Consider the following 15,431-nt stretch of genomic DNA (forward strand, 5'->3'; position numbering starts at 1 on the left):
TGGATCACCTGTGGCTTCAACACCCGTCCCATCCCCGCGTGGTCCTGAGCCCCACGCTTACTCACGCACAGCACAGTTGCCTTCAGGAATGATAGAAATTCCAATTTATTCTTTTAAAACGGAACTGCTGTCAGTCAAGGGTCATTCTACATCTGTAAGAGGAATGTACTTGCAGTCCCGGATCATTCGGTGTCTATTTAAACGGGGTGGTTGTCATTTCCGGTTCATAATTTGCCCTTTTAAGTCGTAATATCTCAGAATTCCGGATCATCCTGTATTTTTAAAAGGAGTGTGATTTCAGCTGCGATGACCAAATTGTTAAACTGTTGTGTTTCAAGCTACATTGACGTTGCCTGTGCCCGTGCGCATCCATATTGCAGCGCATTTATTTATTACACGAAATATGCTCATGGTGTCCCACATCCATTCCTTGAAATAAATCCCTGTCCCAAATTTGCTCTTAATAGAAAAAACAACAAATGTTGCGTGAACGGCAGGGGCCGCTTTGCTTAATGTATAAAGCGTCTGACTTCGGTTATAACCGCCTTGTTATCAGAAGATTGCACGATCGAGTCTTGCCGCGGTCAACTTACTCGCCGCGTGAAATGTAATAGTTATTATTTTGATTCTGCCTCAAAACCAACCATCTCGTACAGTCACTCACCTGAAGTAAAGGATGGCTGTTTGCTTTAAGAAGCTAATGGTACATTTTCGTTACTGCCGATCTGGTTGCACGGGCAGAACAGGCGGTGAAGTAGACTTTCTTGCACATTATATCTGTTTGGATGCAAAAAGTAAGGGATGGCTGTCTGACGTCGTTGTAAATAGGAGACGAGGTGGCCGAGATGTTCAGGCGATGGACTGCTAATCCAGTGTGCACCCACCCACGTCATTTGACCCCTCTGTTTTTTTTGTCAATCACACTTAATCTCATTGCCAAATTCACCTTTTACTGACAAGGATGCAGCTCATTGGTAATGTAATGTCACAAATTAATAATATAGTCATCAAAGGGAAAACATTAACAAACTATGGATAGGGGACTCATTAGATCGGTCTCTGAGAGACAGCATCGTAACGATGGATCGAATAGCAAACTACCGTCAGAATCTGAGAGCTACGGTCATTGATGTAGGAGGCTCGTTGCTCTAGGGGTACGTTTCTCGCTTCTAGATTTTCATAATTGGAAATGCGATCGGTCAAGGGGTCAATTCCCGGTGGAGCCCTGTCAATTTTTAGTCAAAGAACCGCTTCTGAGCCTGTCGACAAATGGTTAAACAGACAAATGTGAAAGTAAAACGTGTGATTTCGCTCCGTTGTTCATACATCGTCCAAATCCTCAAGTTTCCCAGGAGTAAAGTGAAATTCACTTCATTGAGTAAAATAAAAGCATTTCAGATGAACTCGGCTCTGTGTCTCATTGGACAACCTAAACACGTGTTTGTTTCCGGCAAATACTTGATCAGTCGATCTTCATTTCTGCAGCATGAGCTCACCTCCATTAGGATAAGCATACCTTCTGCGTCAATTTCCACTTCAACGCGAAACATACTCTGCACTGTATATGAGTGCGTCCTGTTTCTCTCGCGCTGAAAAGATGTGAGAAGCTGGCTTTTGAATTAGTCCCTTGGCTGCCGAATTCAAACCGTACAGGAAATCAGTCCGGGGTGACCAAGCTGCCTGGTGTGATTAAAACACGTTCACACCCTATATTTCAGGCATGTTATAGTCTTCTGGCCTCAACATCAGTTTCAGCGGATCGGATCATAAGCACCGCTCCCATTGTCTGGTAATGGTTCTGCTGTTCCCTTTAACACCTCCTCTGGACCATTCTTTGTTACTGTATTACCCGCTTACCACCCACTTTGCCTTTTCGCATTGTGTCATTAATTATTCAATCACTCCTACGCTCCACTGTATCACAGATATTCCCTTTTGTGCTTCCTCGCTGCCTATTTTTTCAGGCGTTATTTTTGTTGAAAAAATCTGTAAACTTTTCATTCTTCCTAAAATATCGGAATGATCATCTGACTGAACGTGAACCCGGGATCTTCATCCACAGAATCTGCACCACCTGCTGAGTTTTACAGAATTCTCTGATTTTGTTCATTCTGTTTCAGTATCCCTTTTAAGGTGATGTGCTGATGGTCGGGGTCATTCTCTGTCTCTCTAAAATGGTGTGTGATCAGTCCCGGTTCGTTCTGTGTCTGTTTAAAAGGGATGTGCTCTCTATCCCGGATTTCAAATTTCAAATTTCAAAAACTGCCTTTGGAGGGTGCAGAAATTTTAATTTGTTTGTGTATTTGTGTAAGCGACAGAGTGCGTGCAAACGTGCTGCGCAATCTTACTGTGCATTTCATGTCATGGGAGAAAAAAGGCATTATTTGCAACTTGAAGCCACACTGATTTGATTGAACACGCATTGGAGGACTGTCTGACAGTAGAAGAATCTACTGTGGGATATTGCTATTCCACATCTGAAAATAGGCAAATTACATAAGTGAGAACCATAGCGATTTGAGCGAGAGCTTGCGTGTTGGCTGTGTTACATGATGAAGTCCTTCCCCCTTATTTTCAAACACAAAACTAACTTTTATATATATATATATATATATATATATGCATATAAATATTTATATATACGTATATTTACAAACATTGTCTACTTTTTAACTTTCACAATAAATATACTTTTTTCTGTTCTGCCTGCACTGGGCTCTATTACATTTGACCTCTTTCACAGCACACGCAGCTGCTGTCAGATCCTGCAGAAAGGCACTCGTGACTTTAAAAGATCGCCTTTGTTGCCCACATCTTACATCGTGGCTTGTCTTCCACCATGGGCTTACTGTGTTTGGGTATTTACTGACTGCACCACCTGATTTCCAGTGGAATTCATCCAGTCACACAGCCTTCGTTCAATCAAAAATATATAGATTATGAAACAATTATTTATTTATTGAAATCAAATCAAATTCAATGTTTTACAAAACAAATTGTAAAATTATTTATTTTCTTCTTCTGATAATATTGAGATATTGTAAATTGTCTTTTTTTCTGGGTTGGTTTTCTTCATTTCCTCCTTCCTGCCTTTCTATTACCTGTGGCTTCAACAACCGTGCCAGACCCGACTGGTCCTGAGACCCATACTCACTCATGCACAGCACAATTGCCATCAAGAATGATAGAAATCCCACTTTATTCTATTAAAAGCGAACTGCTGTCAGTCAAGGGTCATTCTACATCTTTGTAATAGGGATGTGCTTGCTGTTCAGTATCAATCGCTGTCTGCTTAAACGGAATGGTTGTCAGTTCCGGTTCATAATTTGTCCTTTATGACGTATTTTCTCATAATCCGGATCATTCTGTATAGTTTTAAAAGGAGTGTGATTTCAGCTGCGTTGACCGAATTGTTAAATTGGTGTGTTTCAAGCTACATTGACATTGCCTATGACCGTGCGCATCCATATCGCAGCGCATCTATTCATTAATCGATATATGCTCAAGTTTTCCAACATTCATTCCTTGAAATAACCCTTGTCCCAAATTTGCTCTCAATATAAAAAACAACAAATTGTGCGCCGATGGCAGCTCCCGCGTGTCCTAATGGATAAGGCGTGTGACTTCGATTGTAACCGCGATGATATCAGAAAATTACAGATTCGAGTCATACCACGGTCACCTAACTCGCTGCGTGAAATTTTATATTCTTTGTTTCGATTCTGCCTCAAAATCAATCATCTCGGACAGTCACTCTCCTGAAGTAAAGGGAGTCTGTTTGCTTTAAGAAGCTAATGGCACATTTTCAGCACTGTCGATCTGGTTGCACGGGCAGAACAGGCGGTGAAGTAGACTTCCTTGCACATTATTTCTGTTTGATTGCAAAAAGTAGGGGATGGATGTCAGACGTTGCTCTAAATAGGAGACGAGATGGCTGAGAGGTTCAGGCGATGGACTGCTGATCCAGTGTGCTCCCACCCTCGTCGTTGTTGTGTAAAAAATGTGATACCTCTGGTTTTTTTGTCAATCACATTTAACCTCATTGCCAAATTCACCTTTTACTGACAAGGATGAAGCTCTTTGGTACCGTAATGTCTCAAATTAATAATATATTCATCAAAGGTTAAACATTCGCAGGACTATGGATAGGGGGACTCATTAGATTGGTCTCTGAGAGTCAGCAAATGCACGATGGGCCGAATAGTAAACTACCGTCAGAATCTGAGAGCTACGCTCCTCGTTGTCGGCGGCTCGTTGGTCCCGGGGTATGATTCTCGCTTTGGGATTTTCAAAATTGAAATGCGCGAGGTCCCTGGCTGAAATCCCAGACGAGCCCTGCCAACTTTTAGTCAAAGAACCTTCTGAGCCGGTCGACATGTGAGAAAACGAACATATTTCAAATTAAAACGTGTGATTTCGCACCGTTGTTCCCACAGCGTCCAAATCCTGGAGATTCCCAGGAGGAAAGTGAAACTCACCAAACTGAGTAAATATGAAGTATCTCAGATGTACTCGGCTCTGTGTCTCATTGGACAACCTAAACACGTGTTTGGTTCCGGCCAATACTTGATCAGTCTATCTTCATTTCTGCATGCATGAGCTCACCTCCATTGGGATAAGCATACATTCGGCGTCAATCTCCACTTCAACGTGAAACATACTCTGCCCTGATTATGAGTGCGTCCTGTTTCTATAGCGTCGAAAAGATGTGAGAAGCTGGCTTTTGAATTGGTCCCTTGCCTGCCGAATTCAACCCGTACAGGAAATCAATCCGGGGCGGCCAAACTGCCTGCTCTGATTAAAAGGCGTTCACACCCTATATTTCAGGCATGTTATAGTCTTCTGGCCTCAACATTAGTTTCAGCGTATCGAATCACAAGCACCGCTCCCATTGTCTGGTAATGGTTCTGCTATTATCACTAACTCCTCCTCTGGACCATCCTTTGTTACTTTATTCCCCGCTTACTACACACTTTGCCTTTTCGCATTGTGCCATTTATTATTCAATCATTCCTAGGACTCACAGACATTCCCTTTTGTCCTTCCTCGATGACTATTTTTTTCCAAGCGCTATTTTTGTTGAAAAAATCTGTAAACTTTACATTTTTTCTAAAATATCGGAATGATCCACTGACTGAACGTGAACCGGGGATCTTCATCCACAGAATCTGCACGACCTGCTGAGTTTTACAGAATTCTCTGTTTTTGTTCATTCAGTTTCCCTATCCCTTTTAAGGTGATGTGCTGATGGCCGGGGTCATTCTCTGTCTCTCTAAAATGGTGTGCGATCAGTCCCGGTTGGTTCTGTGTCTGTTAAAAAAGGATGTGCTGTCTGTCCCGTTTTTCAAATTTCAAGTTCCAAAAACTGCCTTTGGAGGGTGCAGGAATTTTAGTATGTTTGTGTGTTTGTGTCAGCGAGAGAGTGCGTGCAAACGTGCTTCGCCATCTTTCTGTGCATTTCATGTCACGTGAGAAAAAAGGCATTACATGCAACTTGAAACCATACTGATTTGATTGAACACGCATTCGAGGACTGCCTGACAGGATAAGAATCTGCTGTGGGATTTTGCTATTCCACTTCTGAAAGAAGGCAAATGACATAAGTTAGAAACATAGCGATTTTACGAGAGCCTGCGTTTGGGCTGCGTTACATGATGACGTCCTTCCCCCTTATTTTCAAACACAAATCAAATCAAGACAAGACAAGACATGACTGACTGACTGACTAACTTTGTTTTTATATATATATATATATGCTTATAAATAATTTATTTTCGTATATTTACGTACATTGCCTATTTTTTAACTTTCACAATAATTGTACTTTTTTCTGTTCTGCCTGCACTGGGCTCTATTACATTTGACCTCTTTCACAGCACACGCAGCTGCTGTCAGATCTAGCAGAAAGACACTCGTGACTTTATAAGATCGCCTTTATTGTCCACATCTTCCATCGTGGCTTGTCTTCCACAATGGACTTACTGTGTTTGGGTATTTACTGACTGCACCACCTGATTTCCAGTGGAATTCATCCAGTCACGCAGCCTTCGTTCAAACAAAAATATATAGATTATGAAACGTTTAGTTATTTATTGAAATCAAATCAAATTCAATTTAATACAAAAAAAAATGTAAAATTATTTATTTTCTTATTATGATAATATATAGAAATTTAAAATGTCTTTTTTTCTGGGTTGGTTTTCTTCCCTCCCTCCCTCCTTCCTGCCTGTCTATTACCTGTGGCTTCAATAACCGTCCCAATCCCGACTTGTCCTGCGCCCCACGTTCCCTCACGCAAAGCACAATTGCCTTCAAGAATGATAGAAATCCCATATTATTCTATTAAAAGCGAACTGCTGTCAGTCAAGGGTCATTCTACATCTTTGTAATAGGGATGTGCTTGCTGTTCAGGATCATTCGGTGTCTGCTTAAACGGTATGGTTGTCCGTTCCGGTTCATAATTTGCCCGTTTATGACGTATTTTCTCATAATCTGGATCATTCTGTACAGTTTTAAAAGGCGTGTGATTTCAGCTGCGATGACCGAATTGTTAAATTGTTGTGTTTCACGCTACATTGACATTGCCTGTGCCCGTGCGCATCCATATCGCAGCGCATCTATTTATTACTCGAAATATGCTCAAGTTTTCCAACATTCATTCCTTGAAATAACCCTTGTCCCAAATTTGCTCTCAATATAAAAAACAGCATATTTTGTGCCGATGACATCGGCCGCGTGGCCGAATGGATAAGGCGTCTGACTTCGATTGTAACCGCGATGTTATCAGAAGATTGCAGGTTCAAGTCATACCGTGGTCAACTAACCCGCCGCTGGAATTTTATATTCTTTGTTTTGATTCTGCCTCAAAAGCAACCATCTCGGACAGTCACTCACATGAAGTAAAGGAAGGCTGTTTGCTTTAAGAAGCGAATGGCACATTTTCATCAATGTCGATCTGGTTGCACGGGCAGCACAGGCGGTGAAGTAGACTTTCTTGCACATTATTTCTGCTGGGATGTAATAAGTAGGGGATGGATGTCTGACGTTGCTGTAAATAGGAGACGAGGTGGCCGAGAGGTTGAGGCGAAGGATTGCTGATCCAGTGTGCTCCCACCTTCGTTGTTATTGTGTTAAAAATTTGATCCATCTGTTTTTTTTGTCAATCACATTTAACCTCATTGCCAAATTCACATTTACTGACAAGAATGCAGCTCTTTGGTAATGTAATGTCTCAAATTAATAATATATTCATTAAAGGTTAAACATTAGCAGGACTTTGGATAGGGGGACTCATTAGAATGGTCTCTGCGAGTCAGCACAGGCACGATGGGCCGAATAGTAAACTACCGTCAGAACTTGCGAGCTACGCTCCTCGTTGTCGGTGGCTCGTTGGTCCCGGGGTATCATATTTGCTTTGAGATTTTCAAAATTGAATTGCGAGAGGTCCCGGGTTCAAATCCCAGACGAGCACTGCCAACCTTTATTCAAAGAACCGATTCTTAGCCGGTCGACATTTGAGAAAACGGACATATTTCAAATTGAAACGTGTGATTTCGCTTCGTTGATCCCACAGCGTCCAAATCCTGGAGTTTCCCAGGAGCAAAATGAAACTCACCGAACTGAGTAAAGTTAAAGTATCTCAGATGTATTCGTATTTGTGTCTCATTGGACAAAGAATCCCCTGTTTGGTTCCGGCCAATATTGATCAGTTTCTCCTCATTTCTGCATGCATGAGCTCACCTCCATTGGGATAAGCATACAATCGGCGTCAATGTCCACTTCAACGTGAAAGATACTCTGCACTGAATATGAGTGCGTCCTGTTTCTCTAGCGCCGAAAAGATGTGAGAAGCTGGATTTTGAATTAGTCCCTTGGCTGCCAATTTCAAACCGTACAGGAAATCAATACGGGATGGCCAAGCTGCCTGCTCTGATGAAACGGCGTTCACACACTATATTTCAGGATGTTATAGACTTCTGGCCTCATCATTAGGTTCAGCGTATCGGATCATAAGCACCGCTCCCATTGTCTGGTAATGGTTCTGCTGTTCCCACTTACACCTCCTCTGGACCATTCTTTGTTACTTTATTGCCCACTTACCACCCACTTTGCCCTTTCGCATTGTGCTATTTATTATTCAATCACTCATCCGTATCACAGACATCCCCATTTGCCCTTCATCGCTGCCTATTTTTTTCCAGGCGCTATTTTAGTTGAAAAAATCTGTAAACTTTATATTTTTCCTAAAATATCGGAATGATCATCTGACTGAACGTGAACCCGGGATCCTCATCCACAGAATCTGCACGACCTGCTGAGTATTACAGAATTCTCTGTTTTTGTTCATTCTGGTTCCGTATCCCTTTTAAGGTGATGTGCTATCTGTCCGGGGACATTCTCTGTCTCTCTAAAATGGTGTGCTATCATTCCCGGTTCGTTCTGTGTCTGTTCTAAAGGGATGTGCTGTCTGTCCCGGAGTTCAAATTTCAAATTTCAAAAACTGTCTTTGGAGGGTGCTGGAATTTTAGTTTGTTTGTGTGTTTGTGTAAGCGAGAGAGTACGTGCAAACGTGCTTCGTGATCTTACTGTGCATTTCATGTCGCGTGAGAAAAAAGGCATTACATGCAACTTGAAGTCATACTGATTTGATTGAACACGCATTCGAGGACTGCCTGATAGGAGAAGAATCTGCTGTGGGATTTTGTTATTCCACATCTGAAAGAAGGCAAATGACATAAAATAGAAACATAGCAATTTTAGCGAGAGGCTGCGTATGTGCTGTGTGACATGATGAGCTCCTTTCCCCTTATTTTCAAATACAAATCAAATCATGACAAGACAAGACATGACTGAGTGACTGACTAACTTTGTTCATATATATATATATAAATATTTATATATACGTATATTACATACATTCCCCACATTTTAACTTTCACAATAAAAGTACTTTTTCTGTTCTGCCTGCACTGGGATCTATAACATATTACGTCTTTCACAGCACACGCAGCTGCTGTCAGATCCAGCAGAAAGGCACTCGAGACTTTAAAAGATCGCCTTTGTTGCCCACATCTTCCATGGTGGCTTGTCTTCCACCATGGGCTTACATTGTTTGGGTATTTACTGACTGCACCACCTGATTTCCAGTGGAATTCATCCAGTCACACAGCCTTCGTTCAATCAAAAATATATAGATTAAGAAACAATTATTTATTTATTTAAATCAAATCAAATTCAATTTGTTGCAACAAAATTGTAAAATTAATTATTTTCTTATTGTGATAAATATATAGATATTGTAAATTGTATTTTTGTCTGGGTTGGTTTTACTTCTCTCCCTCCTTCCTGCCTCTCTATCACATGTGGCTTCAACAACCGTCCCAGCCCCGACTGGTCCTGAGCCCCACACTCAGTCACGCACATTACAATTGCCTTCAAGAATGATCTAAATCCCACTTTATTCTTTTAAAAGCGAACTGCTGTCAGTGAAGGATCATTCTACATCTTTGTAATAGGGATGTGCTTGCTGTTCAGGATCATTCGGTGTCTGCTTAAACGGGATGGTTGTCAGTTCCGGTTCATAATTTTCCCATTTATGACCTATTTTCTCATAATCCGGTTCATTCTATATAGTTTTAAAAGGAGTGTGAATTCAGCTGCGATGACCGAATTGTTAAACTGATGTGTTTCAAGCTACATTGACGTTGCCTGTGCCCGTGCGCATCCATATCGCAGCGCATCTATTCATTACTCGAATTATGCCCATGTTTTCCTTCATCCATTCATTGAAATAACCCTTGTCCTAAATTTGCTCTCAATATAAAAAACAACAAATTTTGTGCCGATGGCAGCGGCCGCGTGGTCTAATGGCTAAGGCGTCTGACTTCGATTGTAACCACGATGTTATCAGAAGATTACAGGTTGGCGTCATACCGCGGTCAGCTAACTTGCCGTGTGAAATTTTATGTTCTTTGTTTTGATTCTGCCTCAAAATCCATCTCGGACAGTCATTCACCTGAAGTAAAGAAAGGCTGTTTGCTTTAAGAAGCTAATGACACATTTTCATCACTGTCGATCTGGTTGCACGAGCAGAACAGGCGGTGTAGTAGACTTCCTTGCACATTATTTCTGTTTGGATGCAAAAAGTACGGATGGATGTCTGATGTTGCTGTAAATAGGAGACGAGGTGGCTGAGAGGTTCAGGCGATGGACTGCTGATTCTGTGTGCTCTCACCATCGTCGTTATTGTGTTAAAAATTTGATCCCTCTGGTTTATTTGTCAATCACATTTCACCTCATTGCCAAATTCACCTTTTACTGACAAGGATGCAGCTCTTTGGTAATGTAATGTCTCAAATTAATAAAATAGTCATCAAAGATTAAACAATAGCAGGACATTGGATAGGGGGACTCATTCGATAGGTCTCTGAGAGTCAGCAATTGCACGATCGGCCGAATAGTAAACTACCGTCAGAATCTGAGAGCTATGCTGGCGGCGCGTTGGTCTAGGGTTTTGATTCTCGCTTTGGGTTTTTCAAAATAGAAATACGAGTGGTCCCGCGTTCAAATCCCGGACGATCCCTGCCAACTTTTAGTCAAACAACAGCTTCTGAGCAGGTCGACATGTGAGAAAACGAACATATTTCAAATTAAAACATGTGATTTCGCTCCATTTTTCCTGCAGCGTCCAAATCCTGGAGTTTCCCAGGAGCAAAGTGAAACTCACCGAACTGAGTAAAATTAAAGTATCTCAGATGTACTCGGCTCTGTGTCTCATTGGACAACTGAAACCCGTGTTTGGTTCCGGCCAATAATTGATCAGTATATCTTCATTTCTGCACGCATGAGCTCACCTTCATTGGGATAAGCATACATTCGGCGTTAATCTCCACTTCAACGTGAAACATACTCTGCCCTAAATATGAGTGCGTCCTGTTTCTCTGGTGCCGAAGAGATGTGAGAAGCTGGCTTTTGAATTAGTCCCTTGGCTGCCTAAATCAAACCGTACAGGAAATCAATCCGGGGTGGCCAAGCTGCCTGGTCTGATTAAAATCGTTCACACCCTATATTTCAGGCATGTTCTTGTCTTCTGGCCTCAACAGTAGGTTCAGCGTATCGGATCATAAGTACCGCTCCTATTTTCTGGTAATGGTTCTGCTGTTCCCACTAACACCTCATCTTGACCATCCTTTGTTTCTTTATTGCACCCTTACCACCCACTTTGCCTTTTCGCATTGTGCCATTTATTATTCAATCCCTCCTACGTATCACAGACATTCACTTTTGTCCTTCCTCGCTGCCTATTTTTTTCCAGGCGCTATTTGTGTTGAAAAAATCTGTAAACTTTAAATTTTTCCTAAAATATCGGAATGATCAACTGGCTGAAAGTGAAACCGGGATCTTCATCCACAGTATCTGCACCACCTGCTGAGTTTTACAGAATTCTCTGTTTTTGTTCAATCTGTTTCCGTATGCCTTTTCAGGTAATGTGCTGATGGTCGGGGTCATTCTCTGTCTCGCTAAAATGGTGTGCGATCAGTCCCGGTTCATTCTCTGTCTGTTTAAAAGGGATGTGCTGTCTGTCCCGGAAATCAAATTTCAAATTTCAAAAACTGACTTTGGAGGGTGCAGGAATTTTAGTTTGTTTGTGTGTTTGTGTAAGCGAGTGAGTGCGTGAAAAAGTGCTGCGCGATCGTACTGAGCATTTCATGTCACGTGAAAAAAAGGCATTCCATACAACTTGAAGCCATACTGATTTGATTGAACACGCATTCGAGGACTGCCTGACAGGAGACGAATCTGCTGTGGGATTTTGCTATTCCACATCTGAAAGAAGGCAAATTACATAAGTTGGACACATAGCGATTTTAGCGAGAGCGTGCCTATGGGCTGTGCGACATGATGACCTCCTTCCCCCTTATTTTCAAATGCAAATCAAATCAAGACAAGACAAGACAAGACTGACTTTATTTATACATATATATATATATATAAATATTTATATATACGTATATTTACGTACATTCCCAACTTTTTAACTTTCACAATAAATGTACTTTTTCTGTTCTGCATACATTTGACCTCTTTCACAGCATTCACAGCTGCTGTCATATCCAGCAGAAAAGCACTCGCGAATTTAAAAGATCGCCTTTGTTGCCCACAGCTCCACCTGTGATATGTTACTGTATCTCAGCCAGTGTGGAACTGAGACCCACACCGCGCAGGGAAAGCCCAGGCTCCAGCCACACTTCTGGTATGTTACTCTATCACCCAATGTGGCCCCGAGACCCACACAGAGCAGGGAAAGCCCAGACTCCATCCCGACCTCTCGTATGTCAATCTATCACCAGTGTGGTACTGAGCCCCACACAGAGCAGGGAAAGCCCAGGCTCCATCCCCACCTGTATGATGTTACTCTTTCACCGAGTGTGGTACTGAGCCCCACACAGAGCAGGGAAAGCCCAGGCTCCATCCCCACATGTGTTATGTTACTCTTTCACTGAGTGTGGTACAGTGACTCACAGAAATAAGGGAAAGGCCAGGTTACAACTCCACCTGCGGTATGTTAATCTATCTCAGGGTTTGGTACTGAGACCCACAGAGAGCAGGGAAAGCCCAGGCTCCAAGTCCACCTGTGGTTTGTTACTCGATCACCGAGTGTGGTACTGAGACCCACACAGAGCAGGTAAATCCCAGAGTCCATCCCCACCTGTGGTATGTAACTCGATCTCACCAATTGTGGAACTGAGACCCACACAAAGCAGGAAAAGCCCAGACTACGTCCCCACCTGTGGTATGTTATTCTATCACCCAGTGTGGTACTGAGCCCCACACAGAGCAGGGAAAGCGCAGATTCCATCCCCACCTGTGGTATGTTACTCGATCAACCAGTGTGGTACTGAGACCCACACAGAGCAGGATGGGTCGAGGCTCCATTACAGGCCTCTGGTTTGTTGTTGTCATTCTGTGTGCTGCTGACCCCCATATAGAGCAGAAAGAGCACTGTCCCATCATTACCCTGGGCTTTAGAGTGAGTGTTTCCCCGGGCATCCAGTGAAACAAGCACGTGTATATCTGATCCCATCATTGAAGAATAATATAGCAGAAGAATTCATGGCAAGATTCCAAAAGTTGTGAGAGCCCACGTAACAAATAATTGGTTGATGAACCGTTCTAATAGCTGATCGCAGGTTTTCTGTTCAATTTATTTTACGTATTTTCTTTCACCAATCATTTGCATGTTCCCATAATGTTCTTTAATTGGGATAACGTAACAGACGATGGACAGTTGCACGCTTGCTCAATGTGATCTGAAGCTTTGGCTCGATAACCTCATATGTTGTTGCCAATTATTACGCACATCTCTATGGTGCAATCGTGCAGCGTTTTCATTTATTAACCGACTGCTAACTGATAGGGTGGTGGATCGAGATCACCGAGGGATGGTGCTTTTACTTCCTCGTCTTCCATATCTGTCGTTTGGCTGCAAGAAAATAGCGGAAAAACTGTGCCAGATGGAGTTCAAGTCGGAAAGTGTGAGATCCTCCATTTAGATCAGAGAAAGCCATTTTGTAGCACCGATGGTGCTCACAGGTCGTGGAGCACTCAGACTGCTGGGTCAGGCCTCCACACTGCTCCTTCCGCTCCTGAACCTGCTCCGATGGCTGAGCGGCCCACAGACTGCGTACCTTCAAAGATGTATGTGCTAGAATTACCAAATCTCTCTCTGTCTCCACCTTCTTTAGTGCTTATCCCTGATGCATGAATGCCTGTTGAGCACTTACCCTGCCCATGTGCACTTATCTAGGTTGCACACAATTTGCCAGCAATGAGACCAATCTCCCAAAACAGTAAGATCTGCCTGAAGCGCAAAGCTCAGTATCCTTTGCAAATTTGCAGATTGTGCCATCACCTACATCCAAATCATTAATAAAAATAGTAAAGAGCAACGGACCAAACACCAACATCTGCGGGACCGCACTGCTGACCGTTTTCCAAACCAATCCAAAACCATCTGAAACAGCTTGCTGCCTACGCACTGCCAGCCCGCTCAACACCAACTCCTGCGGGACCTCACTGCTGACCGGTATCCAAACCACTCCAAAACCATCTATAACAGCTTGATGCCTAGGCACTGCCAGCACGGTCAACACCGACGCCTGTGGGACCTCACTGCTGACCGGTATCCAATCCACTTCAAAACCATCTATAACAGCTTGATGCCTACGCACTACCAGCCTGCTAAAAATCCAGCTCATTATTGTATGACTGATACCAAGAAAAAAATGGAAAGGAGTGGCTAAAGTAAATATTGGTCCCTTTGAGGATGAGACTGGGGAACTAATAATGGGGTACAGGAAAATGACAGAGACATTGAACAAATATATTGTATCGGGCCTCACGGTAGAGGATACTAAAAACATCCCAATAATAGATAATCAATAGGCTATATAGAGGGAGAATCTAAAACAATCACTATCGCTAAAGAAGTAGTATTTGATAAAATAATGGGAATAAAAGTGGACAAATCCCCTGAACCTAATGCATCCTCGGTTCTTTAAAGAAGTGGCTGCAGAGATAGTGGATGCATTGGTTGTAATCTACTAAAATTCATTGGATTCTGTGGAGGTCCCAGAAGATTGGAAAACCACAAATGTAACACCCCTATTTAAAAAAGGACGGAGACAGAAAATAGCCTAATTTCTTATTTGGGAAAAAGCTCGAGTCCATTATTAAGGAAGCAGTAGAAGGACATTTGGAAAAGCATAATACAGGTAAGCAGATTCATCATTTTTTAAAGAATGGGAAATCATGTTTGACAAATTTGCTGGAGTTCTTTGAGGATGCAATGTGCAAGGTGCATAAAGAGGAACCATTGGATGTTGTTGTAGACATTAGGCACCTGCTGAATATATCAAAACCTAGGGCAACGGCACCTGTAGCATAAGGTTCGAACTCCACCTATAATATGGTTAGAACTAAATATGTAACTCTAATATCATAAAATGGCTACCCGTGAGGCCTCAAGGAATTTCTGTTAGCTGAATTAGACCGCATTCCTGGAAATTGATATTTGTTGTTTCCCACACACAGGACTAACAAGCTAATCAACCAAGCCTCAGGACTAAATGTTCTCGTGGAAGTAAGGACAATACGACTCTGTAACAGGATTAAGATAAGGAGGCTACCAAAGACAGCACACATGGACAGTAAGATAAGGGAAGCCTGGAACATGTTACATGAGTCGTTCCTAGCAACACACCCCTTAGCAACACATCTCTTGGCAACACACATTTAGCAATACATGAGCCACTTTATGTTTAGAAACTAACTCTATCGATTGTTCTAATTGAATTTATAATCTATATGATTGGATAGTATCCAGCCGAAATGGTGCTGATGTAAATGTAGTAAACTGTTGTAAAACATAT

Source organism: Pristiophorus japonicus, chromosome 28, assembly GCF_044704955.1.
Source record: "Pristiophorus japonicus isolate sPriJap1 chromosome 28, sPriJap1.hap1, whole genome shotgun sequence".
NCBI classification, from domain to species: Eukaryota; Metazoa; Chordata; class Chondrichthyes; family Pristiophoridae; genus Pristiophorus; species Pristiophorus japonicus.